Below are 12,184 nucleotides of genomic sequence, written 5' to 3' on the forward strand. Positions count from 1 at the left end.
CGTCGTCATTTAACGTGGGGGTAGAAACATCGTTTCCAAAATACGCGTAAAGTTCGCGGGGAATACTTGCGGGGACTTAAACAGGGATGATAAGTTCGTATTACCACGTACAAAGGACTTTGGTTGAATGCATTTGACCGCGCGCAAAGGATAGAGCATGGGAATCGCCAGTGATGCCATACGCCAAGGTAAGAAGCGCAACCTCTGGCGCCTCAGGAGAAGACGAAAATAAAGACGGCTTATGGTACTAAATATGTCGTTCCATTAGATTTCGAAGTTATCACGAAACCACGGTGCATACTACCCAAGGCAGCTAAGCGAGCTGCAGTTCGAAGTAACCCTAGCAGACACTACGAACATCCTACAGGGAAAGGACGTAAGTTCCTCAGCCGTCCACCCATACTCCGTTACTAACTTAGAGCTGCAGTATGAAACGGTATACAGGCGAAGACTTAGCACGTAGCGCCGGTATGGAATACAGCTCCGGGAAGGCTTTCCTTTACGATCACGTCGTGATGTACAAGACGTTCGCTTTACAAATAACGTCGAAGAGGTCATCAACCAAAGCATTAACCTTCCCAGGCGCAGCCTTACAGGGATAATGTTGTTGTTCGCAAAGACATACACGGCAGGATTGCGCGACTCTGAGGCATTCTTTAATCCTAACATTACCAACGTAGGTGTTAGCATCAACGGAGTGCCTAATAAGGTTTACTCACAAGGATAAAGCCCGCGGATATGTACCGGGAAGTCGCACGTAAGTTTGGCGACCAAATTGACCCAAAGAAATTCTTTAAGGATAGTACGCGCTGTGGATCGACATGCGCACGACGAACGACGAAGACCTACATGGGCAGGGATTGCGGCTGGTAAATACCCAGGACGGCATTACGTTGGAGATCAAGCGCACCAAAGACGCCAGCGACACTACTAAGATAAATGCATACATTTTCGTAGTCTCAGACGCGCAGCTAAGCGTGGAAATGAATCAGCTAAAAAGTGTTGCGTACTAGGATGATTGAGGATAAAAATATCCCTTACGTATAATATGCTCCGCGTATTCGAAACAACGAAACTAAACTGCAATGCCTAGTGCAAAGCGACAAGCTGTACTTTAAGGCGAAAGAGGTAGCAAAGGCATTAGGTTACGCAGACACCAAAGATGCTATTAAAGTCCACGTGCGGGATAAGCATAAGAAGAGGCTTAGCGAATTTAGAATAGAGGTGAATCGCCTCCCTTCTGGTTCACACCCACAATCCCTGTACGTGACGGAATCTGGTTTGTATCAGTTAATATTTAGCTCCAAGCTACCGACAGCAGAGGCATTTCAAGATTGGGTCTTCGAGGATGTCCTACCTACGTTTAAGGAAGACGGGAAAGTACTCGTTGGATGGTCCAAATAAGTTGGTCTTCAAGATCGAGAATGAGTTTGACTTACATAAGAAGGTCATCGATTACATACGCCGGTTTCACCCTACGCCGATATTAGCGCCTGGACTCGGGGGAATTGCAAGATACCACCAGTAAAAGGATAAAGTGCTGGCAAAAGGGCTACCAGGCAGGTCAACCCGACATCCTAATTCTTAACTCCCATAAGAAATACAATGGGTTCTGTCTGGAACTGAAGACGCCAAAGGGTAACGGCGTATTGTCCGACAAACAAAAGCGGTATTGACGCAATATGAAATGAATGGATACTTAACGATGGTAAGCAACGATTACGATCTGATCTGCAGGGAAATCGACCGTTACGTCGACGGCATTCGCATACCTTGTCCTGGCTGCGTTAAGGCTTTCAAGTCACAGGAGACGCTACAAACGCACCGAAAGATATTTCATAAATATAATGATAGTTGAACAAACTCACTGGCGCGAATTAATACAAGGCATTTCATACGAAATAAAAAATTACGTCGTCTTCGAGGACATTAACCGTTTAAGGTTGGTCCTCTTAGACGGCAGCCAAGAGTACAGTTTATGGGCTCCTGACTGCGTACGGTACGTACTGCAAGGCGAAGAGTACACTCACGTACGTAGCTATGGTAAAGTCAACGGTCGATGGAAGTTCGACGTTGAAAGAAAGGCGGAGGCTAATCCATTGTGTGATTAGTCGTCCTCATGGGCTTCTAGGTATTGGTCTGCTACGTCGGACCTCATTTTTTCCGACATGAAATCGATCGATATCGTAATCAAGGCTCCTCCTGCGAACGCTGCGACGTAAGGTAACATCATATATTAGACCATTCTTTTCGTATTGCAAGGTAATGGTCTAAAGGCTTGGGACCTTCGTACAGGCAACACCAAATGTGTTGACCGCTGCGTTGACAACCACATTTATCGCAGATGCCGTCCCAGTGTTCCCTATTCTCCCATCTTACTCCTTCGTAGTCGTCAAAGCATACGAAATCTTGGTCTATTTCTTTTTTACGCAGCACTAAAGCCCGGCTGGTTTCAAGGGGGCAACATCGCTCTGCTAAATCGCCGTGGGTCTCGCAGACAACTTCTTCGAGGTGGTAACGCCGGCAGCGGTATTTATGCCAGTTTTCTTCGAAGAGGGGTTCATCGCATCGGCGGCAATGGCCTTTAAGGCAGACTCTATGCTCGCGGTGATATCGTAGGGCCTGTACTGTGGACAGTTCCTTACCACAGTCGCCACAAACAGTGCTGATGGTCTTCTGACAGACTTTCTTGGAAAGGTGGTATTGCAGCCGCTGCTTGCTACTAAAAGCTCTATCACATTGCACGCACCTCATTATATATACCTTATTTTTTATTGTTAAATTGTTAAACCCTGTAAGGGGTTTTAGGATAGGGTCTATTATTTCTTGTTATTTTGTTAAGCCCCCATTAAGAGATGAGGTATCATTCTTTCTCATCGTTGAAACCAGCAAAAAGATAATCATGTTAACCATTCTTCGATTACGATGATTTAACAAAATAACAATAAAAAATAGACCCTTGCTTGAGACCTCTTTGCAGCATTTAACAAAATAACAATAAAAAAGAAAGACCTATGCTAATTCCTCTTGCTGGGGCTTAGTAAGATCTTCTTTGCGACCTCTTACTCTTCTCGAGCGTCGTCTAAAGTCCTTCGTGCTTTAGTATCCGCGGGACACCAATGTCCAACGAAGTCTTCTTCAGAGAATACCTTATTACAGTGACGGCAGGTGTATTTTTTACACGGTTTGGGTATCGGTGTTTTGGGAGGGATTATGCAGTCAGCAGGTAGTTCGCACGTAATGCAGTCCATATATCTATGGGGGATATCGAATGAAGTCCTTAATGGACTCCTTAGCCCAACCCGCCATTGTCAAAAGCGCGCCAAGCCGTTCTGCACGCTTCAGACCACACATTTCATCGTACAATTCCTGTACACGCTCTTTTAACCGGTCTATCTCTTCCCTTTGCATTTCTATGGTGTCTCTTTTATCTTTTGCGTCAGCGGCAATCCTTCTTACTACTTCCACTGGGTCCATTGTATATATAATGGATCCGAATCATATTCCCTGCAATGCTCTGATAGTAGGACCCACCGGCTGCGGAAAGACCCAGTTCATCGTGGAGCAGCTATTAGGACCCTTTAGATACCGCTTTGACTACATAGTGCTGCTTTGTCCCACCTACGTGAATAACCGCACCTGGGAAGGCATAGGAGTGAAAGATGACGACTTCTTCGTAGATATCTTAGATCCTAACGAGTTATCCAGCCATTTGAAGTTCTGGCACAAGCAATTCCCTAAAGATACACAGACGCTCCTCATATTGGATGACATTGCCTGTGGGGACGACGTAAAAAGGCGCACCTCCGAATTAGTGAAGCTCGCCTTTAGCGGCAGACATGACAACATTAGCGTTTGGTTGCTTTCCCAGCAGCTTACCAGCGTCTCTAAGCCCTTTAGGGAAAACATAGGCTCTCTCGTAGTATTTTATACTCCGAGCAAGTCTGACCTGGAAACCATCTTAAGCGACTACGGCGGTGAGATAAGCAAGGAACAGTTGCATGAATACATGCGGCATTTAAAAACGCATCAACATTCCAAGATGATCTTCTCTTTGAGGTTTCCGTATGACGTTAACATATATGGACATTGAGCAGCTCATAGATGAAGTCCCCACACAGTTAGATGAAAGTAACCTCAAGGAACAACTTAACATTCTTGTGTCTTCTGGGAAGTGCAAGGAAATGATAGGTAAGGAACTCACCCATGAGCAGGTTAATAAGCTGTCAGAAGAGGAGGTTAAGAAGTTCCATAAGAGGTACGAGGCTGCCCTCGCAAGTAAGACCACGGACGCCGTAGCAGACTCCGCTATCCGACTTGCCACTAAATTGCTTGGACTTGCACTGCCCATAGACGACGTGGAGCAACTACAGAAGGACATAAGAGATGACTATGTCATCGCCCAAGAACTTAAGATAACCTGTGGGTGGTTGTCTTTGAAGTGCGGTAAGTTAATGGCAGTCGCCTCTGCGGCACTTCACGTAGCTCAGCACGTCGACTTGAAGGAGGTACTAGGTTCCTTCGGAACATCTTGGAAGGACTTCAAAAAGGACAGAGAAGTTGAAAAGGTCTTTCAGGCGGCACTTGCTGAGGTACCTGATCAAGCCGCCTCAAGTACTTAGTCAAGTCGTCCTTAAGTACTTAGTCAAGTCATTCGCGGGAATTACCCAGGTCGCCTCAAGTACCTAGTTAAGTCATCCTTAAGTACTTAGTCAAGTCGTCTTAAGTTACTTATCAAGTCCTTCAAGTCCTTAGATATAAATGAGTGAAGCAGAATCGAAGGCGGAGGAAACCCCTCAAGTAGAGGAGCGACGAATCACCAAGGCTAAATCTCCAGGGAGAGTTGCCGCGGGAAAGAAGCTCGCGGAGATGAATAAAAAGAACAAGGCAAAAAAGGAGGAAAAGGTGGAGGAAGAGGAATCCTTTATTAATCCTGGGTACGTCATCGGCGCGTTAGGAGTTGCTATAGCAGCAGGCAGCCTTTACTTACAATGGCGGGCTACGAAGCCAAAAGTAGAACCACCAACATATCACGCACCTGTGGAGGTTAGAAAAAGTAAGATCCCTGAAATGGAGTAAATTTATCACCACGTACCGTGGCGACCTAGATTTTCCTTCTCGCTTTGTAATATAATGTCGACCGCGTTGTTGAAAACTGTTGAAGAGGCAGCTATCATTACTTCCATCGTTGCGGGTATTGGTTGGGTAGGTAAGAAAGTGCTCAAAGAAGGCTTTACTGAAGACCCAAGCAAGAGCTTCGCTAACTTTGCTAAGATGACCGCTGCCGTAGGCGGGGCTATCATGGTAAAGGATTACCTACGGAAGGAAAAGTACCTACCTAATGTATAATGGTTAGCTTAGTCGCAGGTGGAGTCATTGCAGCTTTAGCATTTACAGGGGCTAATTATGGTGGTCAATATTTGGATAGATTAGTTAGAGGCGACAAAAGCGGTGCCGCCGAAAGAAAAAGGCACGACTTAGCGCTGGAGAAATATCAGCGGGACGTGGCGGCTTGGAATAAAAAAAGACAAGCCTACAGGGATTGGTTGGATAAGAATTACCAAGACAAGATGCAGGCGGATAAGAACTTCGAAAACACAGACTACGCCTTCAAACTTTATGCGCAAGCGCACCCCACAGTGGTGTTAAAGAAGCCTGACTTTAAGAATTACTACCAGCCTTCTAAGAAACAAAAAAATAGTGAGTTGGTCTTCGTGGGAGTTGCAGGGCTGGCGGGAGGCGTGGCCTTGGCGTATCTAATATAATGATCGTCTTTTTGGAAAGCGACAAGAATAACTTTACCACTTGTCTGAATCCTCCCATCCGCGCGGAAAGGGTTCGGTTGGTTAGTTGCTCTTTGTACAATTCTTGGTATAATTTAATTAATGGCTTTGTCATCGGAACTTCCGGCACCAAACCAAAAATACCAGATTCCCATTACACCCCTATAACACTGGCTAAGGAGCTAGCAAAGCACGGATATACTCTTACCACAGGATTACCCCATGAAATGAAATTCAAGAAAAATAGTGGAAGCGCTAATTTAATGGGCAGTCCATTGGTAGAACTCCTGGGTCTTACTAGTACCACAATAAATAGCGGCAATACATATGATGTGAAATGGAAAGTCGCATCCTCTTACGAAGTCTATTGCGACTTGGTTCATAGTTACAACAATGGAGAAAAGTCTTCTCTTATGTCCAAGTTTCTGCCCCAAGGTAATCCATTTGACCCAGTAGAATACACTCCCATTTCTTTGAGCTATGACTTGTCTAATTTGGTAGAAAGCATAAACATCACCATTAAAGTGGACGGAAAGACGGTGGATTTTAACGGACGTAAGATCAATCTTGTTTTGGAATTCATATAATGGGTCGCGTAGAGGACAAACTCAAAAGGATTTACTATGGGCCGGAAGGCTATTGGAGAGGAGCGTCGGCCATCAAGAAACTCGCGACCGCGGCCAGGGTATCAGACGAAACAGCTAAGAACTGGTTGAAAAAACAAACCCTCTGGCAGGTTTATCTTCCCGTGCCTAAGTACATTCCCAGGCCCAGCTTTACCGTAAATGCCCCCAATGAAGTTCATCAGGCGGATTTGCTTTTCTTACCGCACGATAAGGTGCGAAGAAAGACCTATAGGTACGCTTTGACCGTAGTGGATATCGCAAGCAGATATAAGGACGCCGAACCTATAACCAGTAAGGATTCTGGGGAAGTCGCAGAAGCCCTAGGTAGGATTTATAAGCGCGTCTTGAAATGGCCTAAGCTGCTGCAAGTGGATGCGGGGACAGAGTTCATGGGCGTGGTTACCAAGACCCTGAAAGACCACGACACCAAGATTAGAAGAGCTAAAGCAGAGTACCACAGGGGTCAAAGCATCGTCGAAAGATTCAATAAGACCCTGGCCGAGCGTCTCTTTGGGTACCAGTATTGGAAAGAGCTGGAAGATCCCTCCAAACGCAATAGGGAATGGACTCAGAGGCTCCCCCAGGTCGTCGCGGCTTTGAACAACGAGGCGGCCAGGGCTACGGGAATAAAACCCAAGGATGCCATAAAAAAGAAGCACGTGGAACACAAGTCCTTCATCAGAAGTTCGAGGGCGGTCTTCCCCCATGAAAAGAAATTAGGTAATGTCACGGTTCGATATCTCTATGAGCCGGGTGAATTAGAAGGAGGATCCAAAAGAGCTACGGATCCTAATTGGTCTTTGGAAACTTATCAGATCCGAAGTGCGATAGCTAAGAAGGGTCAGCCCATCTTGTATTATCTTCATGATGGTCCCACGCGTGGGTTCGTCAAAGAAGAACTGCTTATCGTGTGATGTCCGAATGCTATCGTATGCACTCCGTCATCACACATCCATCGCTTACCGTCAAATGCAGACAGCGACACCTTCTCCTGCGTGACGTTATGTATCTGATGACCATAGCTGCGCAGGCTGTTCATCTTATGCCGTCGTTCCTTGCGTGTTCGTAATACGTTGAGGTAGGACTCGTGCGTAATGTCCTTCTTAACCACATACTTTTTTACGCCTTTAGCTTTCTTTTCTACGCCGTCTAACTTTAGCACGCTGTACATCTTTGGTTTCAGACCCACGTATTCCACGATGGGTTTTCCTAACATTTCGTCTTTCATCTTCCCAATTACCTTCTTATTCTTCGCAGAGTAAAGGAAGTGCTCCTTCGGGTAACCGCTGGTGTCGTACTCGTCTATGTCGGGGAGGCAGTCTTTGTAAACGTCTTCCGTTTGCACTTCTAGAATTAGGGAGTCGGTGTCTGTGTACAGGAGGCGACAGCGGTCTCCGTACTTTGGCTTAAGCTTATCGTAGTAGAACTCGTACATAAGCAGCTTCGATAGATCCAGCACCGTAAAGCCTGTGTAAACGGGCTTGTTTAGTAAGAGGTTTGCCTTTTTCATGTGAATCACGTAGAAGTTCAGCATTTCTACGTATCTAACGAAGCCTGGCTGTGACACGTATGCTTCTGCTTCCTCTTTGGTGCTGACTATTTTTACGCTTACGCGCTTGCGGATGTTCTCCATTGTCTTTCCGAACACGCTGTTGTTCATCAGTTTGAAGAGGTTTTTCTCGAAGTCATTTTTCGCTGCGGTACGCTTTTGCGTGTTAAAGTCAACGTAGGGGCGCATCCAGGGTTCCTGCGTGAATTTTAGGACTCTGTGGATCTTCTCTACGCGCATTCCGTGTCGCACGTAGAACTGCAGGTTGCGGTAATGTACCACATACTTCTTCTTATCCATCAGGTTCATAGTTAGTTTCCTGTACGGTTTGTAACCAGGGCACATTTGCTTTTGCAGCGGACTTAGCTGCTTAAATGGTATCTCTATCGCTTCTGGTGCTAAGGGGAACTCATTGTGTTCGTCGTGCAGGCGCTCTGGGTACTCCAGATCCACTTCTAAGACGTAACCCTTGTCTTCCTCCTTTCCTACCTGCACGTAGAAGTCTATCGGCTTCACTGGATCCCATTCGAAGTCTCTCACAGGTAGGTACTGTGACATTGCCCAACCATAAAGGTTATTCGCATCCAGGTAGTAAATGTATGTGGTTGGTTTCTCTGGGTCGTGCTCTACTAAGGGGTTGTTTGCGCGGGCGTAACGTCGGCTGGGTCCGCATACGCCGCCACGAATACCGTCTTCCATAAACCGATACATGTCGTACTCCGTTAGGAGATCCAACTGCGCATTTGTCTTCTTTAACAAAGCACTCCAGCTGAGCCCAGGAGCCGTGTAGAAATTAGCGGGATCCAATCCGTAATATTCCATAGCCATCTTTCTGAAGCTTTGGAAAACATCTGCAAGCAGCACTACGTCAGACCTTAGGTAGATGTCGTGGTAGTCGCCCATGTTCTCACAGGAGTACTTTTCCCACACGTCTAACGCATGCTGGTACTCCTCATCCTTTATACCAGACTCGTTTAGGGTGCTGTAGAAGCGATCTTTGGGTGGTAGGGGTTCTTTGAATCGATCCCAGGAGTCCATGTATTCGTATGGGTAGACTCCTTTCCTTTCCGCGCCGTATTGACTGGAAATGGGAAAGTTGGTGTTATACTTTACGAGGTTTGCTAAGGAGTCCGCCATAAACTGCTGCGAATCTAAGAACTTTAGCTTACCCACAGTTACGGACATGTAGCGCTCTTTGTTGTTGGGTATGCACTTTACTTCGGAGCCGTCTGTTCCTTGTAAAAGTAAGTGACTGTCGTAACCCCTTAAATTGTGAAAGAATACGGGTATTTCCATGTCTGGATTTACTTTGAAGTTTATATTGCATTTCCAATGAGCCGCTCCTCTGTATTTACCCGTGATGTGGCAGTGATCCCTAACCTTATCCACATAGAAATCCTCAACAAATGCTTTGTGGCAGTGAATGCAGTGCGTGGAGGACTTTCCCGGCTTCTCACCTTTCTTAGCATACTTCCCGCATTTAAAATGAGCTTCTCCTAGATACTTTCCATCTTCATCCCACGCTTTCTTGGCTCGTCTTCCAAACTGAAGAAGCGTATGTTGACAAATGTGGCATTTTTTTGCCTTGTTAAAAGCCTCCTGGTTCTCTTTGGTAAATTCCATCTTCTTTGGACATCTTAATTGTTCTCTTATCTCTCCCTCCTCTTCTCGCAATGCTTCTAGAAACTCATTAGCTGCGTTCTTACCTCGGTAAATCACAGGAGGGTTTGCTTTACCGTCTGATCTGACTACTATGTAACCAAAGGAGCAGATCTCGTGTAATCCTACCTTATTCGTGGCGCCACGTTTCTGCTCTTCCTTAGTTATCAACGCTTCGAAGTCTGCATATATCACGTAAGGCACTTGCATCTGCTTTTGATGGTCTGCGTATGAAAGCTCTTTGTTGGTGGGCATCTGGATCCGTTGCGCCACTTCTTCGACTCCGCGGCAGATCTCATCGTGTTTCTTTAGGGTATTTAAGGATGTAAATGACAGCAAGCAGCAGTCGCAGAAGTACTTCTTACCTTTGTGCTTAGTATGTCTGTAGAATAGTCTGCTAATGTGTTTAACCCATGAGTAGTGTCCGCCGTGGTAGAATAAATGTACGCGCTCTCCTTTACTTTTTGACAGAACTAACGGTACTATCGTCTGCTCTCTGACTCCGTAAACGTTAATTGCTAGATCGTTTATTTCCTCAAATATGGGGATGTCTATCAACTGCATGGGAAATTCCACACCATCCCACTCTAAATCATCTGTGGGATACTTACTTGTCCTACAGGGATCCTTCTCTGCTGGATACAGTGCAGACCTGATTGCCCACATAAAGCATCGATTGTCTTCATTCTTCACGTTTACAATAGCCTTCTTCCTTTCTACCCACGTTGGTAGCGGTACGTAACTCCCCCCTCGTATGGGTACGTACCTGGCTATACTTATCTCTATTCCTTCAACCTCCTCTACTGTCCAACCCGATCCTTCTTTCGTGTAGTTAGACAGCGACTCCATTATTGCTTCTAAGGCTTCACTGAGTGACCTATCCAGATTCGTGGATTCTAATATCACTAACGACTTTGATCGCAACATTGCTGTCGTCATTACCTCGTCTTTTGACAAACTTACTTCTACCATTATGCTCGCTTTCAGGGCTCCTAATTCTTCTATACCTTTTCGGAGAGTCCTTTTAACCTTCCTTTCTGACTGACGCCAAAACTGTCTAACGTCAATCTCACCGTTACCGGGTATTGGCACCGTGCTGAAGTTGCTTTGGGATTCCATCTATATAATAGGAAATATTTTATACCTAATACCAAGCACTTTTTAAGTCGTCGTAGTCGTACTCACAGTCCTGACAATGCCAAAACAATTTAACCTTAGTCTCAAACTTCTTACCACATCCACAATCATAACTGCTCATACACTTCGTCTTCATTTTCAAATGCTTTTTCAAATCCGCTTCTTTCTTAAAAGTTCTCTTACATTCTTCGCACTCCATATATAGACTAACATATTTGCGCTGTTGCCCCCAACCACACTTGGAGTGGGGATTGTCCGTAGGTGGATTTTTGACACGGGTCTTGCCCGTGTTGAGATTGCGCTGGAACCCCCATTCCCTATACTACTCATTATTCTTTTTAAACGTCATTTCATGGGGTAATCCTGTGGTAAGAGTATATCCATGCTTTGCTAGCTCCTTAGCCAGTGTTATAGGGGTGTAATGGGAATCTGGCAACTTTGGCTTGTTGGCATTATCAACGACAAAGCCGCCAATCAAATTATACCAAGAATTGTACAAAGAGCAGCTTATGAGCCGAACCTTATGAGCTTTGATGGGGGAATTCAAATAAGCGGTAAAATTATTTTTGTCGCTTTCCAAAAAGACGATCATTATATTCTAGGCGCCAAAGGCGCCACTAGAGGCTAAGCGCAGCTTAGACTAAATACGCCAAAGCTGCGCCTCCTGCCAGCCCCGCAATACCAACAAATACCAGCTCATTGTCTTTTTGTTTCTTAGAAGGCTGGTAGTAATTCTTAAACTGGGGCTTTCTCATTCTAAAGTCGGGGTGTGCTTGCGCATAAAGTTTAAAGGCGTAGTCTGTATTTTCAAAGTTCTTATCCGCCTGCATTTTGTCTTGGTAATTCTTGTCCAACCAATCCCTGTAAGCTTGTCGTTTTTCATTCCAAGCTGCCACATCCCTTTGATACTTTTCCAGCGCTAAGTCGTGTCTCTTCCTTTCAGCAGCGTCACTTTGATCACCTCTGACCAATCTATCCAAATACTGACCACCATAATTAGCTCCAGTGAATGCTAAAGCTGCGATAACTCCGCCTACAACCACGCTAGCCATTTATATAAGACGGTAAGCAAAGCTTACGTCTTCGGGATGTACTTTTCCTTCTGTAAGTAGTCCTTAAGGGCAATACTGCCCGCTATGGCAGCGGTCATTTTAGCAAAGCCGGCAATGCTCTTGCTTGGGTCTTCGGTAAATTCTTCTTTGAGCGCCTTTTTACCTACCCAACCAATACCCGCAACGATGGAAGTAATAATAGCAGCCTCTCCAACAGTTTTCAATATCGCAGACGACATTATATCATATCCGTAGAAGCTTTCGGATGCTCCTTAAGATAAGCGTTGACGCGATCCTTAAAGGCATAAAGAAATGTCACGCGAATAACGGCCAGCGATGCAGCCATTTTTACAAAGTTAGCAAAGCTCTTGCTGGGGT

This window comes from Actinia tenebrosa, unplaced genomic scaffold, assembly GCF_029948245.1.
Source record: "Actinia tenebrosa isolate PJP-AT-01 unplaced genomic scaffold, QUT_ActTen_1.0 PGA_scaffold11__36_contigs__length_13525064, whole genome shotgun sequence".
In the NCBI taxonomy this organism is placed as follows: Eukaryota; Metazoa; Cnidaria; class Anthozoa; order Actiniaria; family Actiniidae; genus Actinia; species Actinia tenebrosa.